At 43.4% G+C, this 14591-nt stretch overlaps 1 pseudogene; it reads left to right on the forward strand.

Annotated features, from left to right (window-relative positions):
* The first annotated feature begins 815 nt into the window (after positions 1-815).
* Positions 816-12001, forward strand: LOC134480461 (reticulocalbin-1-like; annotated as a pseudogene).
* The last annotated feature ends 2590 nt before the right edge of the window (positions 12002-14591 follow it).

The following is a 14591-nucleotide window of genomic DNA, read 5'->3' on the forward strand; positions in this document are numbered from 1 at the left end:
GTGGGTCTACCCCTGGCTCTGTGAGAAATGAAAGAGGAATATGTCTTGGCTTACTGGTAGTCTTATCCCAAGTCTAGGGAAGGGGACTCCCAGAGATCACGAAGCCTTCTCCTCATCCATCATAGTCTGTATAGCCTGTGGCTTTCATTTGGTCGGTGTGATGACCTTAAAATGTTTCAGGTATTTCTGCCATGTTATGTCTGAATTATTTTTAATATTGCTGTGACCCTTTTCTAGCTTCTAGATGTAGATACATTAACTGATTAGAAGGTTTTATTTTTAAAGATTTATTTATTTATGTACATGAACACTCTGCGAGTGTGCCTGCATGTCAGAAGAGAGCTTCAGACAGAAGAGGGCATTGGATCCCACTACAGATAGTTGTTGGTCACCATGTGGTTGCTGGGAATTGAACTTGGGAGCACTGGAGAAGCAGCGCTCTTAACCACCATGTCATCTCTCCAGCCTGATAAAAAAGATTTTAAATTTCATTCTTTTTGTGTTTGTTTGCAATCTTTCTTCTTGAGAACACTGTGATGGAATGTCCAAATGGTGATTAGTGGCGGTTGGTAGAAGGAGCCATATGTGTGATGCTGCCATATGTGTGAGGGGCTGGCAACAAGGTGCAGAGCCAAGACCATGGCCCCCTGCCCTGAGTCTCGCCTGCTGGATGTGGGCTCTCAGCCCCATCAGGATGCCTTCAGGTGAGGACAGCAGGTGGTGGCTTGTGCCCTGCTGAACCGGCCTAGGAGAGTGGCAACCACAATCACCATGTCCAAGCCTCAAGCCTGGGGCAGCTGGAAGCTCCGGAGGCGATGGCCTCGGTTAGGTCACGGTGGGCCTGGGGGCCGCAGACTGCGCCCTGGCCTCCGCCGAGCCCTGAGAGGGGACTGACTGGCCTGAGCGGAGCCGGGAGGTCCGCACCACGCGCCTCCCCGTGTCGCGCCTCCCGGTGTTCCTGCACCGCGGAGTGGGCACACGTGTCCTTCCCACCCCGCCGTAGGACCGCGCCCGAGCCCGGCCTCAGGGCACGCGGAGCTCGTGGGTGAGCGCGGGGACTGAGGGGCCCGGGCGCGCGCGTTATATTTGGCGCACGCAGCAGCGCGTGTGCCTGGGCGAGTTTTCCTTCCGCAGGTGCCCGCAGCCGGGGCCCCGCCGCCCAAGCTGACTCCTCTCTCTCTCCCGCTCCGACCCCGGTAGGGTCCAGAGGTGATTCTGCCTGCACGATGTCCTCCTTCCTGGAGACGAGCTCTTCCCAGGCGCCACGTCGCGAACAAAAAGAGAAAAGAAAAAAAAGAAAAGAAAAATCAGAAGAAGCTGACAGAGAAGGGGGCGGTAACCGCGTTGGGGGTCACCTCGGCCACGGGAGGGCGCGCTAAGACAGTGGCGGTGTTTCCAAGGGCGACTCCACCCTGCAGTTTCCAGGGAAGAAGCCGAGGCTAGTCCTGCCAGGGGACCTGGAGGCCTGGCGCCCGCGCGGACCCCTGCCCGACCTCCGGTCTGGTCCCCAGAGACAGCAAGCCTCAAGGAGGGCGGGCTGCACCTTAAGAGCAGCATCATCAAGGTAGGTAGGAGACCAGCGCCCGTCCTTAGGCTCCTTCTGGGCCCCCCCACCCCCGCCCTGGGAAAGCAGTGGCAGAAGGAGGCAATGCAAAGTGAGCCCATTGGGTAGGGGAAGGGAGGGTTCAGGCATGGATGGAGAGCTGAAGCAGGGATTGGAAAGCCTATGGCATTGGGAAAGAATGGAGAGGTGCTCTGGAGTGTGCATGAGAGCTGTGCTCTGACATCCCCAGAGCAACTTGGGGCTGTCACACCTCTCCAGATGACTTGGAATTAAATGGCCTCTACCTGCCAGGGCAGGACAGGCATTTCAGAGGCAGCTTAGCCTGGTGGCACACTCCCTGTAATGTTTCCATTGTATGTTAAAGGACAGGGATCATGGGAAAATATTTCCTTAAAACCTCAGGCAATGAATGTATTATTTAATAGATTTCTTCTGTTCTACTTTGTAATTGGTTGCCCCTTGCAAGAGATTGTATTTGGAGGATGTAAAATACCCTCCTTCAATTACTCGGAGAAAGGGAACATAAACCGAGATTTCCTCTTTTTTAGCCTCCAAAGCTCTGAGAGATTACAGTTCTGCATAATTTAATTCTCTCCTACCTGCTATGAGCAGGCCTCCAGATCAGCAAGTTCCTTTGGAATGGTTTTGCTTGTTTTTGTTTATTTTCCATGGTGCTGATTAGAAAGTCATGAATTGTTTTGTGAATTTTAAATTTCAAGAGGTGGCACCCAGAGTTTATGGTGGTTTCCTTCACACATTGCAGTGTAGTTGCAGCATAAAAAAATGCTTCTTGTGACAAGAAGTGGAAAAAGAAAGTTGATGAGCTAAGAAAAGTAGAGCCTTGAGCCAGATCAACCATTTGGCTTCCTCAAATATGGAGCAAGCATGGAATGTGGCTTTTTCAGAATCGAGGGGGTTTTTAGGATAGGGCAGTGAATGCTGTCTGGGGCTAACCGTCCCTTTTGTGGCTGACAACCCTTAGGAGAAGGTCAGAATGTGCCAACAGCACAGAGTGGGCACTGGTGGTGTTTGAACTCAGAAGTGCTCAGGAACTGTGAAAGTTTCTCTGTTATCACCCTGGAGCCATCTAGTGAAATAGACCACTGTGATGCTGTGTAAGAGGCCATTGTGAGGGCTGCAGAGATGGCTCAGTGGGTAAGAGCACCAAGTGTTCTTCCAGAGGTCCTGAGTTCAAATGCCAGCAACCACATGGTGGCTCACAACCATCTGTAAGGAGTACTGATGCCCTCTTCGGTTGTGTCTGAAGACAGCTGCATTGTCTCACATATAAATAAATAAATCTTACAAAAGATTCTCATCTACTGCAGTTTCTATGTGGACAGGGCACAGTTAAAGGGCTTAAAGATCAAGTACATTGCCTGTCTTTAAAGATCAAGTGTATCACCTAACATTCAAACCAAGAAATGTAGTGTCTTTTTTGCTGCTTCTGTACCTTTAAGTGATGTAACTTTTCTCCTATTACGTCGTTTGTTTCCATGATAGTTGTTTTCAAGTATATATGATTATCGCTCCTATTTGCAGAGCTATTCAATATTTTCATTGGTTAAATATTTGTGGTGAATTTACATTGTGATATCAGTAAAATGCTATGTGAAAATTTTAGAGAATATACCGGTTTGGGTAATTTTAATAACCTTTGCCCTCAAGTGGTGGCCTGTTTTCACATTGAAAAGACTGGAATTCATTACCATCCATAGCAGGATTGATAGGGAAGCACAATGGACAGCGACAGTGTTGTTCCCTTTGACAGTTGTGGGAGCCAAGAAAGACGTGTGACTTGCTTTTTGTGATTTACCAAATCAAGACTCAGTATCATTACTATAGAAGCCCATGGAAAAAATGATGAAGTTTTCAGAAATCACCAGTTGAAGAAATGGTGGTGGTTTTGCTTATATTGAATTCTGAGTTTCAAAGTTATGTTTCATTTTTCTTTATTCCTTAATGAGGCTTTTTATTAAGTTTTTTATTCACCATTACACACTTAGATGCACAGTGCTAGGATCGTAGTAGGTGCTCATTAAATCACTGATCATTGGGGAGGAGGAATGATAAGAAAGTATGTATTTTCTGTAAGTTCTGCTAGTTTTGGGAACAGGTGGTTTTAGGTTGACCAGTTACAGCTTGGTATCTTGTCCCACATAAGAGAACTTGACAGAACCCCCTTTCTGGCCATTATGTTCAACTTATTTTTCTCTTAATCATTCTTGAAAATCATGGAAGTAGTGTGGAAAATTGATTGTACCTGCAGTATAGCAAAAAAGCCCAGTCTAGATAGGAAGCAGTTATGTTTCTCCATGAGCTGATGTCTTAAAACATCTAGATTTTAGGAATTTGGTGTTGTGTTTTCTAAACATACATCTTACAGCATACAGATAACATCGTGATAGAATAAAGGAATCTTTTCATTTAGCACCAAATTCCCTAAAGCAATGACTACTGCACAGCTCTCTTGGCCATATGAATAGCCGAAATTATATTTCACTCTTTTAAAGAAATAATGAAAGCACTTAAGGTTAAAGCAGAGCCCATGGGAAAAGTTTGCTGTGGTGTTTCTCTTTGGTTTCTTGTGCTCTTTCTAGGGAATGACTTTAAGAAGTCAGGGCGACCGGTCAGGTGGTCAGTGTGGTCAGGCAGTCATGAGCAGATGGTTAAGCGATGTGCTAGGGCCCCATAGGCCAGTGAGCCCAGCTGAGAAGCAGAGTCTAGCCAGTGAGCCTAACTGAATAGCAGAGGCTAGACAGTGAACCTGACTGAAGAGCAGAGGCTAGCCAGTGAGCCTAGCTGAAGAGGAGAGGCTAGCCAGTGAGCCTAGCTGAAGAGCAGAGGCTAGCCAGTGAGCCTAGCTGAAGAGCAGAGGCTAGCCAGTGAGCCTAGCTGAAGAGCAGAGGCTAGCCAGTGAGTCTGACTGAAGAGCAGAGGCTAGCCAGTGAGCCTGACTGAAGAGCAGATGCTAGCCAGTGAGCCCAGCTGAAAAGCAGAGTCTAGGCAGTGAGCCAGGCTGAAGAGCACAGGCTAGCCAGTGAGTCTGACTGAAGAGCAGAGGCTAGCCAGTGAGCCAGGCTGAAGAGCAGAGGCTAACCAGTGAGCCTGACTGAAGAGCAGAGGCTAGTCAGTGAGCCTAACTGAAGAGCAGAGGCTAGCCAGTGAGCCTGACTGAAGAACAGAGGCTAGCCAGTGAGGCTGACTGAAGAACAGAGGCTAGCCAGTGAGCCTGACTGAAGAGCAGAGGCTAGCCAGTGAGCCAGGCTGAAGAGCACAGGCTAGCCAGTGAGCCAGGCTGAAGAGCACAGGCTAGCCAGTGAGCCTGACTGAAGAGCAGAGGCTAGCCAGTGAGCCAGGCTGAAGAGCAGAGGCTAGCCAGTGAGCCTGACTGAAGAGCAGAGGCTAGCCAGTGAGTCTGACTGAAGAGCAGAGGCTAGCCAGTGAGCCAGGCTGAAGAGCACAGGCTAGCCAGTGAGCCTGACTGAAGAGCAGAGGCTCGCCAGTGAGTCTGACTGAAGAGCACAGGCTAGCCAGTGAGCCAGGCTGAAAACTGAAGAGCAGTGATTTTAACCTTTTTTTATAAGTTCTTCCGTTTTCCTAAAATTTCTACAAAGGTTTGCCTCCATAAAGTTTGACTTATAAGGTTCTCCTTGCTCTCTTCTAATCTCCTTTCCACTTGCTCTTATGACAATAATTTCCTTACTCTCAATGCCTTACTCTCAACGCTAGGCCTTTACTTCTAAGTTCTTCTTGAGTTCTGTTCTCTTCAGTTCAGTTCTGTCTAAAAAGCTTTCTCTCTCTTTGTCCTCAACATTTGTGTATCTTTCTGAACACAGCATCACATGGTGAAAAGTTCACCACAAGTTTGCACAGGAATTCAAATCATAAGTTGGATAATCAGTTTACGACAGAGAATGTTTACATGCATATCCATCAAGAGTAATCATCAGGATAAACCGTCACCATCTGTCACTGGCTCTGCATGTTCATGGAGAGTTAAAAGCTGTAATTTTTATGAGAAAAGAATAAGTGAAATTGCCTATAGGCAAATCCAGTCAATTATTTACGTAAAGTCCTTGCACCTATAGTAAATCATTAGTTCTCTATTTATGAACTTTGGTTAATTGGTTTATACCCTCTTAGCATGGGTTCTAATCTGTAGATGCCTGCTTGGTATTGCAGAAGCAATTCACTCATGAAACTTTAAGGAGGAAGAGTTCTCAATGCAATTTTGATTACCAGAGAAAACATAATAGCTGTCCCATTATAAAGGAGCTTAAAATTACTAATCTAATTTTAGGAACTCTTATAGAATCATAATAAGAATTAAGAAATCATCTATTTGTCTGTACATCATCACGCCAAGACAATACATCTTCGTTGCTCTGTGGTGATCTGCTCAAAAGAGTGGGGTAAAGAGCATGACAAATACAGAGGCAGATACTTGCAGCCAACCATTCAGCTGAGAGCCGGGTCCCCAATGGAGGAGTAAGAGAAAGGATTGAGGGAGCTGAAGGGGTTTACAGCCCCATAAGAACAACACTAAGAAAGACCCAGAGCTCCCAGGACCGAAACCACCATCCAAAGAGTACACATGGACGGACCCATGGCTACAGCTGCATATGTAGAAGAGGATGGCCTTCTTGGGCACAAATGGGAGGAGAAGCCCTTGGTCTTGTCAAGGCTTGATGCCCCAGTGTAGGGGAAACCAGAACAGGGAGGCAGATAGGCCTGGGTGTTTGGGTGGGTGTGGTAACACCCTCACAGTAGAAGGGGGAGGGGTTTTATAAGGGGTTTTGTGGAAACCAGGAAAACAGATAACATTTGAAATGTAACAAAAGCCCTCTCTGGGGAAGGGACAGCGGATAAGCTGCTCTGAGCCCCTACTTCCCTGCTGCCTCCCTTTGATCGCGACTGTGGTACATGGTGTCAGCCTGGGACTCTCCATGGGCTGCTGCTGGCACTGGTCCTGGCGTTCCTGGCCAAGAGCATGATGAGCAAGGAGCACATGGTTTGTCCTGATTCAGAGCAGGGCGAATGGCCACCAGAGAATAAGCACAGCTTCCTGTACGATCATGAGGTCTTCCTGGGCAAGGAGGACTCCAAGACCTTTGATAGCTAATCCTGAACGAGAGCAGGAGAGGCTGGGGAAAATTGTTGATCCAATCGACAGTGATGAAGGCGGCCTTGTTACTACTGAGGACCTGAAAGTTTGGATCAAACAGGTACAGAAAAGATACATCAACCAAAATGTGGCTAAACTCTGGAAGGATTATGATAGGGACATAGATGAAAAATCTCTTGGGAAGAATACAAGCAGGCTACCTATGGCTACTACCTGGGAAACCTTGCTGAATTCCAAGATAGCTCTGATCATCACAACTGTAACAAGTTGCCTCCACGAGATGAGAGGAGGTTTAAGGCCTTGACGGTGACCTGACAGCTACTCAGGACTGGTTCATTGCTTTTCTGCACTAAGAGGATTTAGAACATATGAAGGAGATTGTAGTTCTGGAAACGCTGGAGAATATCGACAAGAACAGGGATGGTTTTGTGGACCAGGATGAGTACATTGTGGACATCTTTTTCTCACGAGGACAATTGCCCTGAGACCGACTGGGTTTTGTCTGGGGAGCAGTTCAATGATTTCCCAGATCTGAACAAGGATGGGAAAGTGGATTAGGATGAGATTCACCACTGGATCCTCCCTCAGGACTATGACCAGGCACAGGCTGAGGCCCAGCATCTGGTGTATGAGTCAGATAAGAACAAGGATGAGATGCTGACCAAGGAGGAGATTGTAGACAACTGGACCATGTTTGTGGGAAGCCATGCCACCAATTACAGGGAAGATCTTACGAAAAATCATGATGATCTTTGAAAGAAACTCATCCTCATGTGGCCAACAGTCACCTGCTTTCTACGGATATTCTGGTTGATTGCTATATTTGTCAAGTATATAGCAGTTGTGTCCCTAAACAATAAGAAACCTTTCTAAAGCTCAAAAAAATCATACATTGCACGACAAACAATAATAGTAGGAGATTTAAACACGCCACTTTCATCAATGGACAGATCAGGGAAACAGAAATTAAACAGAGACACAGAAAGACTAAGAGGTTATGAAACAAATGGATTTAACATATATTTATAGAACACACCACCCTAAAACCAAAGGATATACCTTCTTATCAGCATCTCATGATACCTTCTCCAAAATTGACCATATAATCGGTCACAAAACAAGCCTCAACAGGTACAGGAAGATAGAAATAATCCCATGCCTCGTATCAAAAAACCACGGACTAAGGCTGTTGATCAATAACAACAAATAGGACAGAAAGCCCACATATACATGGAAGTTGAAGTCAATGACAACTTGGTCATTGGAGACATAAGAAAGAAATTAAAGACTTCTTAGAATTTAATGAAAATTAAGATACAACATACCCAAACTTATGGGACACAATAAAAGCAGCGCTAAGAGGAAAACACCTAGCTCTGTATGCCTGCAAAAAGAAACAAGAGAGAGCATATGTCAGCAGCTTGACAGCACACCTAAAACCTCTAGAAAAAATTAAATAAGCCCTAGATGAGTAGAAGGCAGGAAATAATCAAATTCAGGGCTGAAATCAAACAAGAAGATACAAAACCGAGCATCAAAAGAATCAGCAAACCCACGAGCTGGTTCTTTGAGAAAATCAACAAGATACATAAACGCTTAGCCATATTAACCAGAGGTCACAGAGAGTGTATCCAAATTAATAAAATCAGAAATAAAAGGGAGACATAACAACAAAATCTGAAGAAATTAAAAAGATCATCAGATCCTACTACAAAAACATATATTCAACAAAACTGGAAAATGTGGAGGAAATGGACAATTTTCTATACAGATACCAGGTACCACAGTTAAATCAGGAACAAATAAACCATCGAAACAACCCCATACTCATAAAGACATAGAAACTGCTATTAAACATCTCCCATCCAAAAAGAGCCCAGGACCAGATGGATTTAGTGCAGAATTCTATCAGACCTTCATAGAAGACTTCATACCAATACTGTCCAAATTATTCCGCAAAATAGAAACAGACAGAGCACTACCAAACTCCTTCTATGAAGCCACAATTACTCTTATACCTAAACCACACAAAGATACAACAAAGATAGAGAAATTCAGACCTATTTTATTTATGAATATTGATCAAAAATGCTCAATAAAATTCTTGCAAACTGAATCCAAGAACACATCCAAACAATCATCCATCATGTTCAAGTAGGCCTCGTGGCAAGGATGCAGGGATGGTTTAATATACGGAAGTCCATCAACGAAATTCATCATATAAACAAAGTCAAAACCACATGATCATTTCATTAGATGCTGAGAAATCATTTGACAAAATTCATTACCCTTTCATTAATAAAGTCCTGGAAAGATCAGGAATTGAAGGCCTGAATCTAAATATAGGAAAATGCAAAATACATCAAACCTGTACCTAACATCAAACTAAACTTAGAGTATTGAAGGAATCCCACTAAAATCAGGGACTAGACAAGGCTGCCCACTCTTTCCCTACTTAAGTACAATATGGTACTTAACGTCCTAGCCATAGCAATCAAACAATGAAAGTAGGTCAAAGGAAAAAAAATAGAAGGGATGAAGTCAAAACACTAATATTTGAAGATGATATGATAGTCTACTTAAGCAACACCAAAATTCCACCAGAGAACTACTTAACCTGATCAACAACTTCAGCAAACTGTCCGAGTATAAAATTAACCCAAACAATTCAGTACTCTTCCTCTACTCAAAGGGTAAACAGGCTGAGAAAGAAATTAAGGAAATGAAACCCTTCACAACAGTCCCAAATAATATAAAATAACTTGCTGTTACTTGAACCAAGCAAGTAAAAAATCTGTATGACAAGAACTTCAAATCTCTGAAGAAATTGAAGATCTCAGAAGATGGAAAGATCTCCCATGCTCATAGATTGGCAGGATGAATATGGTAAAAAATGACCATTTTGCCAAAAGCAATCTACAGATTCAATGCCGTCACCAACAATATTCCTACTCAATTCTTTATAAAGGTAGAAAGTGCAATTTGCCGTCATTTGGTATAACATAAAACCCAGGATAGCAAAACTATACTCAACAATAAAAGACCTTCTGGGGGAATCACCATCTCTGACCTCAAGCAGTATTACAGAGCAATAGTTTGTATGGTATTGGCATACAGACAGGCAGGTCAGTGGAACATAATTGAAGACACAGAAAAGAACCCACACACCTATGGTCATTTGATCTTTGACAAAGAGGTAAAACATCCAATGGAAGAAAGATAGTATTTTTAACAAATGGTGCTGATTCAACTGGAGGTCAGCATGTAGGAGAATGCAAGTTGACCCATTCTTATTGCCCTGGACAAAGCTTAAGTCCAAGGGGATCAAGGACCTCCACATCAAACCAGATACACTAAAAGTAATGGATAAAAATTAGGGAAGAGTCTAGAAGACATGAGCACTAAGGAAAATTTCCTGAACAAAATACCAGTGGCTTATGCTTTAAGATTGAGAATCGACAAATGGGACCTCATAAAACTGAAAAGCTTCTGTAAGGCAAAGGACAGTGTCATTAGGACAAAACGGACACTCACAGATTGGGAAAAAATCTTTACCAATCCTGCATCTGATGGAGGGCTTATATACAAAGTATACACAAAACAGAAGAAGTTAGAGTACAGAGAGCCAAACACCCCTGTTAATAAATGGGGTTTGGAGCTAAAGAAAACATTCTCAGCTGAGGAATATAGAATAGCTGAAAAGCACCTAAAGAAATGCTCAATATCCTTAGTCATCAGGGAAATGCAAATCAAAGCAACCCTAAGAATCCACCTCACACCAGTCAGGATGTCTAAGATCAAAAAATCAGGTGACAACAGATGCTGGTGAGGATGTGGAGAAAGAGGAACACTCGTCCATTGTTGCTGGGATTGCAAACTGGTACAAGAACTCTGGAAATCAGTCTGAACATTCCTGGAAAATTGGAAATTCCACTACCTGAGCACACAGGTATACCAGTCCTGGGCATATACTCAAAAGATGCTCCAACATACAATAAAACATATGATCCACTATGTTCATAGCAGGCTTATTCATAATAGCCAGAAGCTGGAATGAACCCAGATGCCCTTCAGCAGAGGAATTTATTCGAAAAATGTGGTACATCTACACAATGGACTACCACTCAGCTATCAAAAACAATGATTACGTTCAATTCATAGGCAAATGGAAAGAACTAGAAAATATCATCCACAGTGAGGTAATCCAATCACAGAAAAACACACTTGGTATGGTGTTGGGAGCGATGGCCTTGAAGCCCTCCATTATTGATGTTATTATTATGGTTAGCATTAAGTATGACTGGGTTCATGGAAAATCGCCAGCCAGATGCAGAAGACTAATACAAATGTGGTGGTCAAGATGAATAATCATATGATAACGTCTGACATTAATATACCCAATGTCATGACCTGTAACCTTTCTGAAAAACCAACATCCTGCTGACTAATAGATATGACAAACCTGTGACCTTTCTGACAACCTGTCAACATCAGCCGATTCCCTGACCACACGAATATTGTGTCCTTGGCGTGGGTAAATGTTTCTTACTTCTCTCCTCTCTCTGTTATCCATTTTATGGTACAAATTCAGCCTTGGGGAAAAATAAAATTGTCGCCTTGATCAGACTCTTGTCTTGGAGTCCTTCTTCACATCTCTTGTCCCTCATTCTCTTCCAGGTACTCAGCACCCCTCATTGACAATATGCACTCATTGATAAGTGGATATTGACCAAAACCTCAAATTACCCAAGATGCAATCTACAGATCTCAGGAAACTCAAGAAGAAGGATGACCAAAGTGCAGATGCTCCCACTCCTTCTTAAAATGGGGAACAAAAATATCCATAGGAGGGGATATGGAGGCCAAATCTAAAGCAGAGACCAAAGGAACAGCCATTCAGAGCCTGCCCCACATGTGGCCCATATATATACAGCCACCAAAACTAGGTAAGATTGATGAAGCTAAATGTGCTTACTGAAAGGGACCAAATTTGCATCTCCCCTGAGAGACACATCCAGAGCATGTCAAATAAAGAGGTCATTGCTAGCAGTAAACTAATGAACTGAGAACAGGACGCCCTTTATTGGAATTAGAAGAAGGATTCAAAGAGCTGAAGGGCTTGCAACCCCATAAGAACAGCAATGCCAACCAAATAAACCACTAGCAAAAGACTATACGTGGAGTGACCCAGGGTCCAACTGCATATGTAGGAGAGAATAGCCTTGTTGGGGCACCTGTGGAAGGGGAAGCCCTTTTTCTTAACAAGGTTGGACCCTGGGTGCAGGGAAATGTCCGGGAAGGGGTTTCTAAGTGGCGTGGATTGGGGGACCATACATACGGGAGAGAGCACGGCAGGGGGGCTTATGGACCAAAAGCTGGGAAAGGGAATGAAATTTGAATAAAACATATATATCTATTAAAAAAACTGAAATTTAAAAAAATGATACTAATACCAAAAAATAATCAAAAAAATGTGAATAAGAAAGATATTTTAGGTTTTGGAAAAAGATGAATGACAGGTATTTGAAAAACTGTATGACCATGGTAAACACTTTAATATACTTGAGAAATTTTTTACATGTTAATGAACTGCATCTTTTTTTTAAATAGTGAATGGAAATCCAGTCCCTTCCTGGCTGTGAGGCTGGGGATCCAGATGTAGTGGAATTCATTATTTGTTGGTCCTGAACCTTTGAGTCTGCTTCTAACTCAGCTTATGCCAAGGAAACTAGGCCAGGATGATATCTAAGCCATTGACCAAACTATCTGGACTAACAATCACAGGTGAAATTCCACCTTGTAAATGGGAGGAGAGGAATAAAAGATAACTTTACGGATTTAAAAAAGATGAAATGTACCCAAAAAAATCCAATAAAAAAGTTTAAAATAAAAATAACTTAGGAAATACAAAATACTGGGGTGCCATTCCACAATCGTGATGTGTTTCTTCTGTGATAGCTTACAGGTTAATTTACTTCTCTATGACTGTTTTCTTATTTCAAAGTAAGTAATGGCATCATCTGTGGAGTGATGGTGAGAACAAAAGATTTGCCGAACTTGAATAATCGATCCCTCCAGAGCATGTGCTTAATATTCTAAGCACAGGGAAATTTCCTGAGGGGATGAAAAAACAAAATCCAAACATAAAACAGGAACAACAACGATGTAAAAACATTCTGCACTCTGGGTATGAAGGCATGTTGCAACTTTAATCAGCTTTGTAGGTATTTCTAATAAACACACAAGAAACAAAAATCCTATCACAGTCCTAGCAGTTGCATCCAACAAAGAGAGAGCTGTGAGGTAGTGCCTGCTACTTCTTTCCCCAGATACCCCTGGGCCTCAGGCCTGCATCCAGTGAGCTGGACCAAGAGCAGCCAGGTTGAAATTCCTGCTGCCATGGCAGGATTCTGCAGGAACATTTCCCTTTGACAACAAGGAACCTGTGTGGAGGAGACCTCTTGGTGAGTCCTCAAGGACTCTAAGTGTCTTATTCTACAGGGAGACCCTGCCAGGTCTTTGGCAAGGCCAGCCAGTTGTTTCGGGAAGTCTCTGGTCCTGTGGCAGAGGGCGAGGAATGACAGAAAGAATGGCAGCTCCACTGAGAGCAAAGGATAACCCTTCTAGGCCTATGACCTCCTAATTAATTTATCTTCTCACCTGATGCCCTATTCACATTTTCTTACTATCATACAACTGTGATCTTGATGAGCAGTTGGTCTCTTGTTTTCTTAATCAGTTCTTTGTTGTCACAGATGTTTTTAACTTACTCCAGCCCCTGAGAATTATTCATACCTTCTGTATGCAGTAGGACCCTTGGTGGGCCTGTCATCTCAAAATTAGAAGGTTCGGTAATCCAAAAGATTGGACTCCAGTTTACCTCAGGCTAGGAAAGAAGTCAGCCACCATTAGTAAAAAAGAGCAAGGGAAAAATTACATAGGAAAAAGAAGTGGCTTAATCAGTAGAAAAGATCCTCAACTTCTAAGGCCCGCACATCTGCACCCCTCTCTTCTGAGCTTTGCATAGTGATGTTGTATAACTCCAGATGGTAGTAAAAGGCAGAGTTCTTCCCAGAAAGGTCAAACATGATTTTCACTCTTACATCTGTGAGGTTGGGTGGCATTATAGCATACATTCAGGTGGAATTATAACACCTAGGATAAGAAGACAGAATCCACATATCACAATGCCAAATGGACTCCCTCCTGAACTTATGGACCCATTGACAAAACCATTGCCTCTTGTGTACCATCTGGATGAAGTACCAAGTTCACAGACAGTTCTTCACAAACTTCTCAAAGCCAGCAAACTGGAGCATGAAGAAAGCCAAGTCCAAGGCATTCAAAACCAGCATCCTCACGAATGCCCCCAGGAAAGGCTTTGGTAAAAGAAGGGAGGTACTGAGACAGTTGGCCCTCATACACTCAGAGAAGACTGTGCCAGGAGAATTGGGGAAGGATTGTGGGAGAGTAATTAGGTATCAGTAGTCAAGAAAAAGAAAAAAATATAAATAGAAATAAAATAAACGTCTTTAACAAAATGGGACACAATGTATTGCTGAACTAACTCTACTGTGTTTACACTTGCACATGCTTTAAGATCTAGAGAGACTAGATGTGATAAAGTAGGATGCCCTTGTCATTTACATATACTATGTATACAGCAAAGATAAATGAATTGGAGAACATGCAGTTCAAAGATCCATTGTTCCCTCACATCTATGTGGCTCTGCTTCCCTTATCAGGACTGTGGAGGCCTCTGCTCATCCAGGTCTCAGGGCTCAACCAAAATGCAGTCCCCTATGATCTCTGGCCAAGTTCTCTTCTGTTCCCAGTAGAACTCTGCCTCAGGCTGCAGAGGCACTGAAGGGCCAGCCTTCACCTTCAAGGTACAACCAC

This window comes from Rattus norvegicus, chromosome 9 (genome assembly GCF_036323735.1).
Source record: "Rattus norvegicus strain BN/NHsdMcwi chromosome 9, GRCr8, whole genome shotgun sequence".
Taxonomy (NCBI): domain Eukaryota; kingdom Metazoa; phylum Chordata; class Mammalia; order Rodentia; family Muridae; genus Rattus; species Rattus norvegicus.